Below are 10,928 nucleotides of genomic sequence, written 5' to 3'. Positions count from 1 at the left end.
GGGCTTTATAAGTGCAAGTTGTTGTTGCTGTTGCTACTGCTTTCCAGGTCAGCGGCACCACATGCATTCACACCCCAACACCTCGCTATTTCTCTGGTTTCCTCATACATACATCTCTGCTATGTCTCTGCCGATCTGCTGCCCTCAACTAAAACTGTCCTTCCTTGTGTGTCTCTGCTCACCTCCTGCACTGAGCTGACACTGACCGTCACTGCGTGTCTCTGCCCGCAACCTGCACTGCGCTAACACTATCCTTCCCGGTGTGTCTCAGCCCACGTCCTGCACTGAACTCATACTGACCTTCCCTGTGTGTCTCTGCCCACCTCCTGCTCTGAGCTAACACTGATATTCACTGTATGTATCTGCCCACCTCCTGCACTGAGCTAACACTGACCTTCACTGTGTGTCTCTGCCCGCCTCCTGCACTGAGCTAACACTGAACTTCCCTGTGTGTCTCTACCCACCTCCTGCACTGAGCTATGACTCACCATCCCTGTGTATCTTTGCCCACCTCCTGCACTGAGCTAACGCTCACCTTCCCTGTGTGTCTCTGCCCACTTCGTGCATTGAGCAAACACTGACTTTCACATTGTGTCTCTGCCCACCTCCTGCACTGAGCTAACACTGACCTTCCCACTGTGTCTCTGCCCACCATCTGCACTGAGCTAACACTGACCTTCCCTGTGTGTCTCTGCCCACCTCCTGTACTGAGCTTATACTGACCTACCCTATGTGTCTCTGCACACCTCCTGCACTGAGCTAACACTGACCTTCCCACTGTGTCTCTGCCTACCATCTGCACTGAGCTAACACTGACCTTCCCTGTGTGTCTCTGCCCACCTCCTGCACTGAACTAACACTGACCTTCCCTGTGTGTCTCTGCCCACCTCCTGCACTGAGCTAACACTGACCTTCCCTGTGTGTCTCTGCCCACCTCCTGCACTGAGCTAACACTGACCTTCCCTGTGTGTCTCTGCCCACCTCCTGCACTGACCTAACACTCACCTTCCCTGTGTTTCTCTGCCCACTTCCTGCAATGAGCTAACACTGACCTTCCCACTTTGTCTCTGCCCACCATTTGCACTGAGCTAACACTGACCTACCCTGTGTGTCTCTGCCGACCTCCTGCAATGAGCTAATACTGACCTTCACTGTTTATTTCTGCCCACCTCCTGCACTGAGCTAACACTGACTTTCACTGTGTGTCTCTGCCCACCTCCAGCACTGAGCTAACACTGACCTTCCCTGTGTGTCTCTGCCCAACTCCTGCGCTGAGCTAACACTGACCTTCCCTGTGTGTCTCTGCCCAACTCCTGCACTGAGCTAACACTGACCTTCCCTGTGTGTCTCTGCCCCCTCCTGCACTGAGCTAACACTGACCTTCCCTGTGTGTATCTGGCCACCTCCTGCACTGAGCTAACACTGACCTTCGGTGCGTAACGCGCCCTTTCAGTGTCACTAACGCTGTTGACATTCGGTCACAAGGCACCAGTTTCTGGAAAGCTGCCTCTGTTACTGTACCTCAATCAATCTCCATCTCTCTCCTGTCTGCACTATGATACCAAATCGCCCTCCTTTCCTAGCCTCATCTCCAATATACCTTTCTTTGGAGTTGCAGGTTAACCCATTCCCTCTATATTGTCTGGTGTGAAATGCAAGTTGTTGTTGATTCACAAAAAAACACTTCCCCCACCTGACTTTGATTGGCAAACTCTGAAGTGATATTTTATGCTAACAGGAGAATATATTGAGCCCAATTGGTAGCTTTGTCAGTTTATTCCTTCACTTTAATGGAACAGATTCTGCAATGATTCGAGAAGTTGAGGTCAACGGGAACGAAATCTTCACATGTTTTCATCACATCTACAACGGAGTTCAGTTCATCAGTTGAAATAACGTTTTATGTTTTTTTGGTGCATGAAATCTTTATCTTTTTCCAGCTTTACAAAACGGTAATTATTTTCATAGTGTCTGTATATTATGCGGCTCCAAAGAAATCAATTGAATGATTGCTTGTTCGTCAATACTAAAGAATGATATTTTATAATAAAATATAAATAAATGTTCCCGCCAGGTTTCGAACCTGGGACCTTTCGCGTGTGAGGCGAACGTGATAACCGCTACACTACGGAAACTCCTGTGAATTCATTACTGTTGAGACACGAATAAAACTCAAATACATTTACACCGAACTCTTGGATCATTCACAAAACTCCTGCAATTCGGTGATGAGATGCAACAGCTGAAAGAAAATTGGATCTTCCGAATGCGCGTTGGAAAAGTGGTGTATAAACTCGGAAACAGGAGGTGAGAAGAGCTCAAGTTCTTGCAGCCGTGAAGCGAGTGACATCGTGTTTAAATTTTTCAAATCAATGGCACCTGATCCAACAAACAAGTTTAATTTCTGAAAAGTGCTTTGAAAGGCGTTGCAATGGGTCAAACAGTCCATGAAATCCCCAAAGAGCTTTGACTGAACATCAGTTCAGCGAGACTTGTATCTATTGATTGGCTTATAAAGGTTGTGCTGTTTTACTCCACAAAGTTCAACAGATTGTCTGATTTTGACCCCACTTCTCCATCACAGCAATAAACAAACTATTAACATAAGTAGTGAGCTCGACATCAGTTGGTGAGTTTTGCGGACAAGGGCCAACCCGGGATAGAGCGACCGAGCGCTCTCAGGCGCTGAATTTAAGTTCCAGTCTCTTTGGGGCCGTGGATTCCAATCCCTCCGCTGTCAAAGGCTCACGATCGTGTCCGGCTTTTACATCGACCGCGTCGGATGTGTTTTCTGAGCAGAAAGAGCTGTGTGTAGAAGGCAGGTCACGTGAATAAAATAGCGGATGGTTACCTCCCATCACGTAACTCCTGTTTCGAACTGAATTTGAAACTATTCTCCGAAAAATATTGTAACTAAATTAGTCGCTGATTTGATCCAAATCAAGTTTTCAAGGCATGTGCACATCATTTAAATGTGGCTTGTGGCCGAACAAGGAGCTGATGAGCAAACCATCCTTCATCACAAAGTGCTCAGTGTTTCCATCCATTTGCATTCAGATTTAACCTTTGTATAACTAATTTACATGTGTTGTCATGACTTCCCGGCGCAGGGTTTACCTGTGACAGCAACTGTGTCAATCAAAACCTCCACTTTTCTTCCAAAAATGTTCACAGAAGTCTCTGTGGCGCAAAGGGTTTTAGCGCGTTCGGCTGTTAACCGATCGATTGGTTGTCCAAACCCACCCCGGGTCGGTCCTCTTCTGGAAGGAACATATTCTTCTTCAATTTTTCTTCGCATTTTTGAATAATATCATGAACAACTTCGTAATCGTTTGTAGTTTTGTTTTACTTCAGTGACAACATCAGTTAGGCTCGGGAACTACTCGACTCAAGTAATCCACAACCTCAGCCATCGAGACGCTGAGAGGTCAGAGATCACCAACTAGTCAGGTTACAAATTCAGGTTAGAGTCCATTCAGGACAAAAATCACAAACTCACTCCTCGCTCATTGATAAATTATGTACAAGTATTGTCTGCACAGCTTTTGCTGTTCTTACTATCTATGAGATGATAAATGTTCTTAAATGTTGTAACAAAATTTTCTACAATAAAGTTCAGATCGTCTCAATTATTCACCTCGATAATTTATGTTAAACGTTCTGTTGTGCAGGAATAAGAGAATACACATCCAGAGCAGCAGCGAATAACATGATAATTCTATAAACATCATTGCACATCGTTTCTTACACATGTGCGTAACTGCACTGGATGTGGAGGCAGGTGTTCAGCTGTGATCCTATAGATTTCAGTGCTCTGTGTTGTGGCCGCAGTAACCTCGGTCCGAATCCGAGTCACCGCAATCCCCATTGATTTTCCTTTTGACAATTTAAAAAAATGTTTTAACGTTATCTGAGTACACAATGCATCTGTATTCGAAATTGTCGCTCTTTGCATTTAATCAATAATGATAGTAATAATAATGCTTTGATAAAGAGCCTTATCATGTCTTCTAGGCGTCTCCAAGCGCTTTACAGAATATACTGAAACGTGAATTGAATGTATACGTTTTCTCTAAAGAAAAAATGGATTACTTCTACTAAGATCTTCTGCGCTGATAAAACAATTGAGGTTACAGTTCAGCATTTCAGCAATTCGCCCATCATATTTCTTCACTCAACACTCCTTCAACCACATTAGAATTTATGGATCAAAATTTTGAAAGAAAAATATTGTAACAGATGACCTACAATGAAATGAGCCCGTAGGCAGAAACCCATCATCACGCTGATAGCAAGTTGGAGCCTTCCAATCATTGTACCTTCACATGGGAATTCCTGTGTTTGGAATGGTTTACCAAGGAACAGAACCTGTTGATTTAATTCCAGGGACTGCTTGGAGAGGTTTGGCTGGAATAAAATGATTGAGAACTGCAGAGTGTGACGACGGCACTGCTGGATGATAACCAGCTAACATCACAACCCCGACAAATGAACACACCATAGAGTGGGCGTTTCAGTGAATCAAGTCTATTTTTTATGTTGTTGCCAAAAATTCCTTGGAGAAAATTAGACATTCAAGGCAAGGTTATTTGTTACGGGCAAATTGGTGCAGAAATTCCACAGAAGTACACTGTATTTCTGTCACCTGTCAGTTGATAAAAAAATATTTTGAAGTTCTTGGAGTTGTCTCGACAATGTGATGACATACTGTCTTGCTGTATGAAATGCAAGAAATCAAATTAAATGACCATTATAATCAGGGAAATAACAACAAAGCAATGCGGTGCAGGGAAGATTTTCTCCAAATCAGTTCCTTGCTAATTAGTCAGCCGTCGTGGCCGAGTGGTGAAGGCGATGGACTGGAAATCCATTGGGAAACAATCCATGATGCTCCCTGTTATTACAGTTGTGCCACTTTTTGTAGCAATGTTTCCACATTCATAATAACTGTGAATTGTGATAACCTGTGGAAGAGGCGAGTTGGAGACTCGACCAATGCAAAGTTGACCTCACTGAAAGTTTCCCTTCACACAATTACAAGTAAAAGTTATTTTGGATCAGTACATCAGATGGGACACGTTGAGGGAAAATCTTCTGCACAAATTATTAACAATTCGTGCTCTGAATCATTTTTATTGTTTATTTCTGAAGTAACTCATCAGCATCTCAAAACATAACTAGGACACGATTCGGGAAGGTAAAGCTGGGGTTGAGCAGCGCTAAACTATATTTACTATTCAAAACATGAAAGAAATATAAAAGTGTAAATGTTTTCAAAATATTTTCACCTATATTGTTTCACAGTGAGAAACACAGCTGCCGTATGGCGTTGCTTTTCTTTGGTAAAACCTTGAATTGAGTGGAAGAGCGGGGGGTGACTATGTGATGACAGGATCCGGGAGTCACTATGTGACAGGAGCCGGGGGTCACTATGTGACAGGAGCCGGGGGTCACTATGTGGCAGGAGCTGGGGGTTACTATGTGACAGGGGCCGGAGGTCACTATGTGACAGGAGACGGGGGTCACTATGTGACAGGAGCCGGGGGTCACTACCTGATAGGAACCGGGGGTCACTGGGTGACAGGAGCCGGGGTTCACCATGTGACAGGAGCCGGAGGTCACTTTATGACAGGAGCCAGGGGTCACTATGTGACAGGAGCCGGGGGTCACCATGTGACAGTAGCCGGGGGGTCACTATATGACAGGAGCCGGGGGTCACTATGTGACAGGAGCCGAGGGTCACTATGTGCAGTGACAGGATATGGAAAGGCACATTACTGTTAATGGAAGGAGAGGTTTAGAGGGATTGGAGGGATGGAGGGAGCAATGTAGGCAGAGAGGTGTGAGAGAAGGAGGGAGATAGAAATGTAGTAAGGAAACGAGTGAGAGAGAGGGTGATAGGGGTTGGGGACAACAGCAACAACAGCAACTTAGATTTGTATAGAGCCCTCCACGCTGGACAGGGGTCTCAGAGAGCTTTACAGATTCGTATCCCGGAAACGGGCCAGTGGGGAGGGGGGAGAGGTGACCAGAGGCTCGGTCGAAAAGTGAGGTCTTCAGTAGAGACCTGAAAATGTGAGGGGAGGGGGCGAGACGAAGATCGTGAGGAAGGCAGTTGCAGAGCCTCGGGGCATAGTGGCTGAAGGCGCAGCCGCGGATGGTGGAGCGGAAGACTCGGGGGACGAGGATGATGCGAGACCAGGAGGTGCTGTTTTGAGTAGTGAGGAGGTCAGAGAGGTCGGGGGGTGCAGGGGAATGCAGTGAGTTCCATACGAGGATGAGGATCTTGGAGTGGATCATCTCTGGGATAGGCAGCCAGTGCAGTCTGGCCAGGACTGGGGGGGTCGGGGAGCGGAGTTTCTGCGGGACATAGTGAGGGAGGCTGTGTGCGACAGCGCAGAAGTGCGTTAGGGGTTTTGGTGGGGGAGTGTCCGGCAAATGTTGTTTACTAATGATTAATAGCATAATAATATGCATTAATCGAAAGTGTGTGGAAAGCTCAGATCACAGTAGATGATGAAGTATGGGGCAGCGGCGGTGGCGCAAACCATCCATGGCGGGGCGGGAGCAGCGATGTTAAAGTGACCGTTATTATTATTGTTGTTATTTCTAATTTCTTATTACTTTTATTATTTTTATAAATATACTTTCATTATTTGATGATCTTGCTACTTTTCATTTTATCATAATAATTGTGACTATTGGATTAATATCATTTGCATTTCTGTTATTCCTATTAATAATAGTAAGAAGAATCGTTGCATTTGATGTAGCGCTTTTCACGGCGGAAGGACGTCCCAAAGCGCTTCACAGAACACACTGTAAAGTGAGTTGTCTGTATATTTGTGGGAGAACGCAGCAGCCAATTGCGCGCAGCGATGTCCCACAAACAGTCGTAGATTGAAAATGACCAATTTATTATTGTTTGGGGTTTTGGAGGGATTATTATTAGTCTCTATGTGGAATAAGGAAACTTGCCCAAGGTTTCCCGCTGCCTGGAATTAAACTCAGGTCTCTCACTTGCAAAGCGAGTGCTCTAACCACTGCGCTACAGGACTCCATTTGAAAAAGGTTGGATCATTGCTCAGGTATTTTTTGTTATAGTTAACTGCTTTTTTGGGGTAACGTGTTTCTATTTAGAAGTATTTATCGATTGTATTTTTTTTTGATAAACTTTGCTGCGCTAAGAAAAACAACAATATGACCTTTGTTTCGCTCCTTTCGGAAGACCTATTTGACAGTAAAATCTTGATAAAAGGCTTCAAAGATACGTTGATCGTCTTGTCGGGCGCCGTATCAGACGCGAGGATTAACAACAATATTTATTATTATAGTAAAATGCAGTCTGATGTCACAACAGTAAAAATAACCAGTCCAGATATTCACGACATTGCTGTAATGTGCGTTGACGTTTTGTCCTCTCGGCCTCACAGCAATGTGGTTCAGCGCTCGAACGGTTTTGTCCGACACAGAGTGCGATGGAAGGAGAATAGTTCAAACCAACAGCCACTCGCGAGGCCCTGACCAGGAAAACATTTTCATTGGCCTTTTTTTTGTGTTCATGCGGTAAGAAAAATGCCCTATAAGGAGATGGATATGAGTAAAGAAAATTTGTCTCACACACCGTGACCACAGGTTCGTTTACAGCTATTGCAGCTGCAAAGCACCGAATACACAGGATGTTGCTCTTTTCGCTCTCTCCCTCTCTCTCACCGCACACCGCAACCCCCACTAACCCTCCAATCCCCGCACCCCCCACAACCTCCCGCCCCCCCACCCCCCACCCGCCATGTGTGCATTGCAAACTCCTTCAAGTGATTTACTGTAAACCCAACTACCAGCTGCTGATCTCTGACTGTCCTCCTGACGCGGAAGACGCTGTAATAATGTTATTGTAGTTATGACCGTGGAGCTCTGCCACTTGGAGCACTCCAGTGAATGAAGTGAATTGGATTCCCAGCAGGACGGGACTTTAGCGAGTTTCGCTCTCGACACCCCTGTTTACGTAAAGAGAAACCTGGTTGTTTGTTTGGTCATTGGTGGATCACTTTCCAGGGGTAATAATTTCTTCCAAATTAAAGTAATAGTCAGTGCTTTTAGGATACAGCTGTGGGCAATTGGCTTCCGTACTTTGCACGTAACACGTAAAAGGCATTTCACTTTACTAAAAATCTGAACTAAATAATGGTGAGGAACAATACTCCGTATTCTGTGAGACGTCTCGGAAACGTTATGAGCGGCTATATCAGATGCAAATATGATTCATATCGTCATTGTCAAGTGTTCTGAGGAAGTATTTCTGAAGAAAACGAGGCTATCAATTGGCCCCAACATATATGAAGTGATTGAATAATTTTGCTTGGAGGATCTTTGCCAGGTAAAAAGGCAAAGATCGTCTTTTTCTTTTCAATCGGTGCCATGAGATCTGTCCCGTCGACTTGAACAGGCGCAGATTCTCGGTTTATCTTCTTTTAAGATGTAGGAGCAGTACGAGGCCATTCGGCCCCTCAGCTACACAGCCATTTATTAGGCTGATTCCCTAATCTAATTCAAATTACCCGCCCTATCCCCATATTCCTGAATCCCTCTCGCCAACAAGTCACCCCTATCAATTAAAGGTTGAACAACTGGAAGAGGAATCCTGAGTTACGTTGGATGCCTAATGTGCTATTGCTTATCAATATTTCTCTACCAAGAGCTACATCTCCTACTCTTAATATTTTCATATTTCTCTTCTTCTCGTCCCTATAAATTATTTTAAAAAACGCGTTTCAATATTCCCCAATGATTGTCTTTTTCTCATGAGAAAATGAGCTTTGGGATATCCTCCAGACGTGAAAGGCGCTCTATAAATATAATTTTGCTGTTGTTTTTCTTTTGTTGATGACGAGAAGCAATGAAAGTTGCCCAGTCCCTGGATTTTCTGCGTGCGTTACAACAACGCCTCAAATTTCTTTTGGATCTCTTTTTTTTATGTGCGAGGATTATTGCTTTCCAGTATGTTCCCTGATGGTCTAGTGGTTAGGATTCGGCGCTCTCACCGCCGCGGCCCGGGTTCGATTCCCGGTCAGGGAAGCATTTCATTTCGCTTTTTCGATTGGTACCGACATTTGCCTGTGCACAAAAAAAAGCAGATATGTCCTGCAATCGCAGCTGCGCTTCACAGCACCAATAATAATAATAATACTTGCATTTGATATAGCCCCATATAGCGTCTTCGAGACGTCTACAATCTCTTCACACAATATAGTTTAAAGTAAGTTGACTGTATATTTTTGGGGAAATGATCTGTTTTATTCAAATCAAAACAGCCGATAATCGTTTTCTTTATTAAAGACACAAATCAGGACAGTAATCACAGTAATATCCGGAATTGGTTTCGGAACAAATTAGTTCAGTTAAAATTTGATTTTTTACGGCACTTCAACTGAACTGCTCGGTATAAAATTTCTCCTGAGCAAGTGGGTGTCCGGGAGATTATGCCACTGCCTCAAAGTTATGTTGCAGCAGCAGATCGGTTGAATTAATTGAATAACGTATCTGTCTGTTGTGCGGAAAATGCACCATAATATGTCAGTCACAAGTTTTCTTACCGTATATCAGTAATCAGAGCTTCCAGTGACTCACTCAGTAAGTCAGGCCGTCAGCTCAGTGGGTGAGAGCGCGGTGCTAATAACGCCAAGGTCGTGGGTTCAATCACCGAACGGGCCATAATTTTAATTGCGGCCCATTATGTTACATTAGCTGCAGAGCTGCTGACAACAACAATAATAATATTTAAGCTGGAGTTTGTGATAGAGCCTTGTCATGTCTTCACAGAATAATAATAATAATAATCCTTGTATTTGATATAGCCCTTTTCGCGTCGGGAGGACGTCCCAAAACGCTTCACAGAACACACTGTGAAGTCAACTGACTGTTATTTTTTGTGGGCAAACGCGGCAGCCAATTGCGCACAGCAATGCCCCACAAACAGTCGTAGTTTGAAAATGACAATTATTATTGTTTTGTTTTGGAGGGATTATTATTAGGGCTCTGTGCGGAGAAAGGAAATTTGCCCAAGGTTTGGCCCTGACCTGCCTGGAATTGAACTCAGGTCTCTCGCTTGCAAAGCGAGTGCTCTAACCACTGACCTCAGGACTCCACAATGTAGAGTAAAGTGATTTTACTGGCTGTTTTGTGGCTGAAATGCAGCAGGTAGTAGTAGTAACAGCAGCCCACAAACATTTGTGGATCAACGTGACCAAATTATTACTACCACTGCTTTTATTATTTATATTATTGAAGGGATTATTACCCCAGAAAAGCGATTCTTCAATCGACTACGAACCGTGTTCAAATTTACTAACCTTCTAACACTGATACTAGTCTTCCCTATCAAGGTTGCTGGTTTTATTGCTTGTGTTCGTTCGTACATGGATATGTTATTATTTTCACCACCATGATCATTGTTATCGTAACAATAATAATAAACAACAGACTATCTGATCAAACTTAACAACGTAGCTAAACATATTCACTAGACAATTCGTAAACAATTTGATATTGACGTAAAATTCAACTCGTAATAACATCAGTCAGGGAATGTGATACAATTAAGCAACTTTACAATAATCTGTGGTTTACAATTATAATATAATAGTTCTTGCATTTGATACAGATACATTAAACTACATGCAGACAGATCAATCAGCTGTTGCAGACCAGATATCAACATGAATAAGTAATTAGAATTTACATGCAGTATGATTGCTGTAAATATCCCAAGTGATTACCATATGAAAAATAAGGAGATGGAGAAAATCTGGAAATATATCGATCTACGAGTTCAATGCGGACATAGGTGGTAATGTAAAACAAATATTGCTGCTGTCATCGGTGCAATAGGGACTATTATACAACTATTCAACGCGACTTGACGACATAAA

At 43.7% G+C, this 10,928-nt stretch overlaps 2 non-coding genes across 2 annotated transcripts; one reads left to right on the top strand and one right to left on the bottom strand.

Moving 5' to 3' along the window:
- Positions 1–2,062: 2,062 nt before the first annotated feature.
- trnav-cac lies at positions 2,063–2,135 on the bottom strand. The gene has a single exon. It is a non-coding gene; the product is annotated as a tRNA-Val (tRNA).
- A 6,868-nt stretch (positions 2,136–9,003) lies between these two features.
- Positions 9,004–9,075, top strand: trnae-cuc. Its single transcript has one exon. It is a non-coding gene; the product is annotated as a tRNA-Glu (tRNA).
- The last annotated feature ends 1,853 nt before the right edge of the window (positions 9,076–10,928 follow it).

Source organism: Callorhinchus milii, unplaced genomic scaffold, assembly GCF_018977255.1.
Source record: "Callorhinchus milii isolate IMCB2004 unplaced genomic scaffold, IMCB_Cmil_1.0 Scaffold111, whole genome shotgun sequence".
NCBI lineage: Eukaryota > Metazoa > Chordata > Chondrichthyes > Chimaeriformes > Callorhinchidae > Callorhinchus > Callorhinchus milii.
Note: the sequence above shows the minus strand (reverse complement) of the source record. Positions and strands in the feature narration are given on the sequence as shown.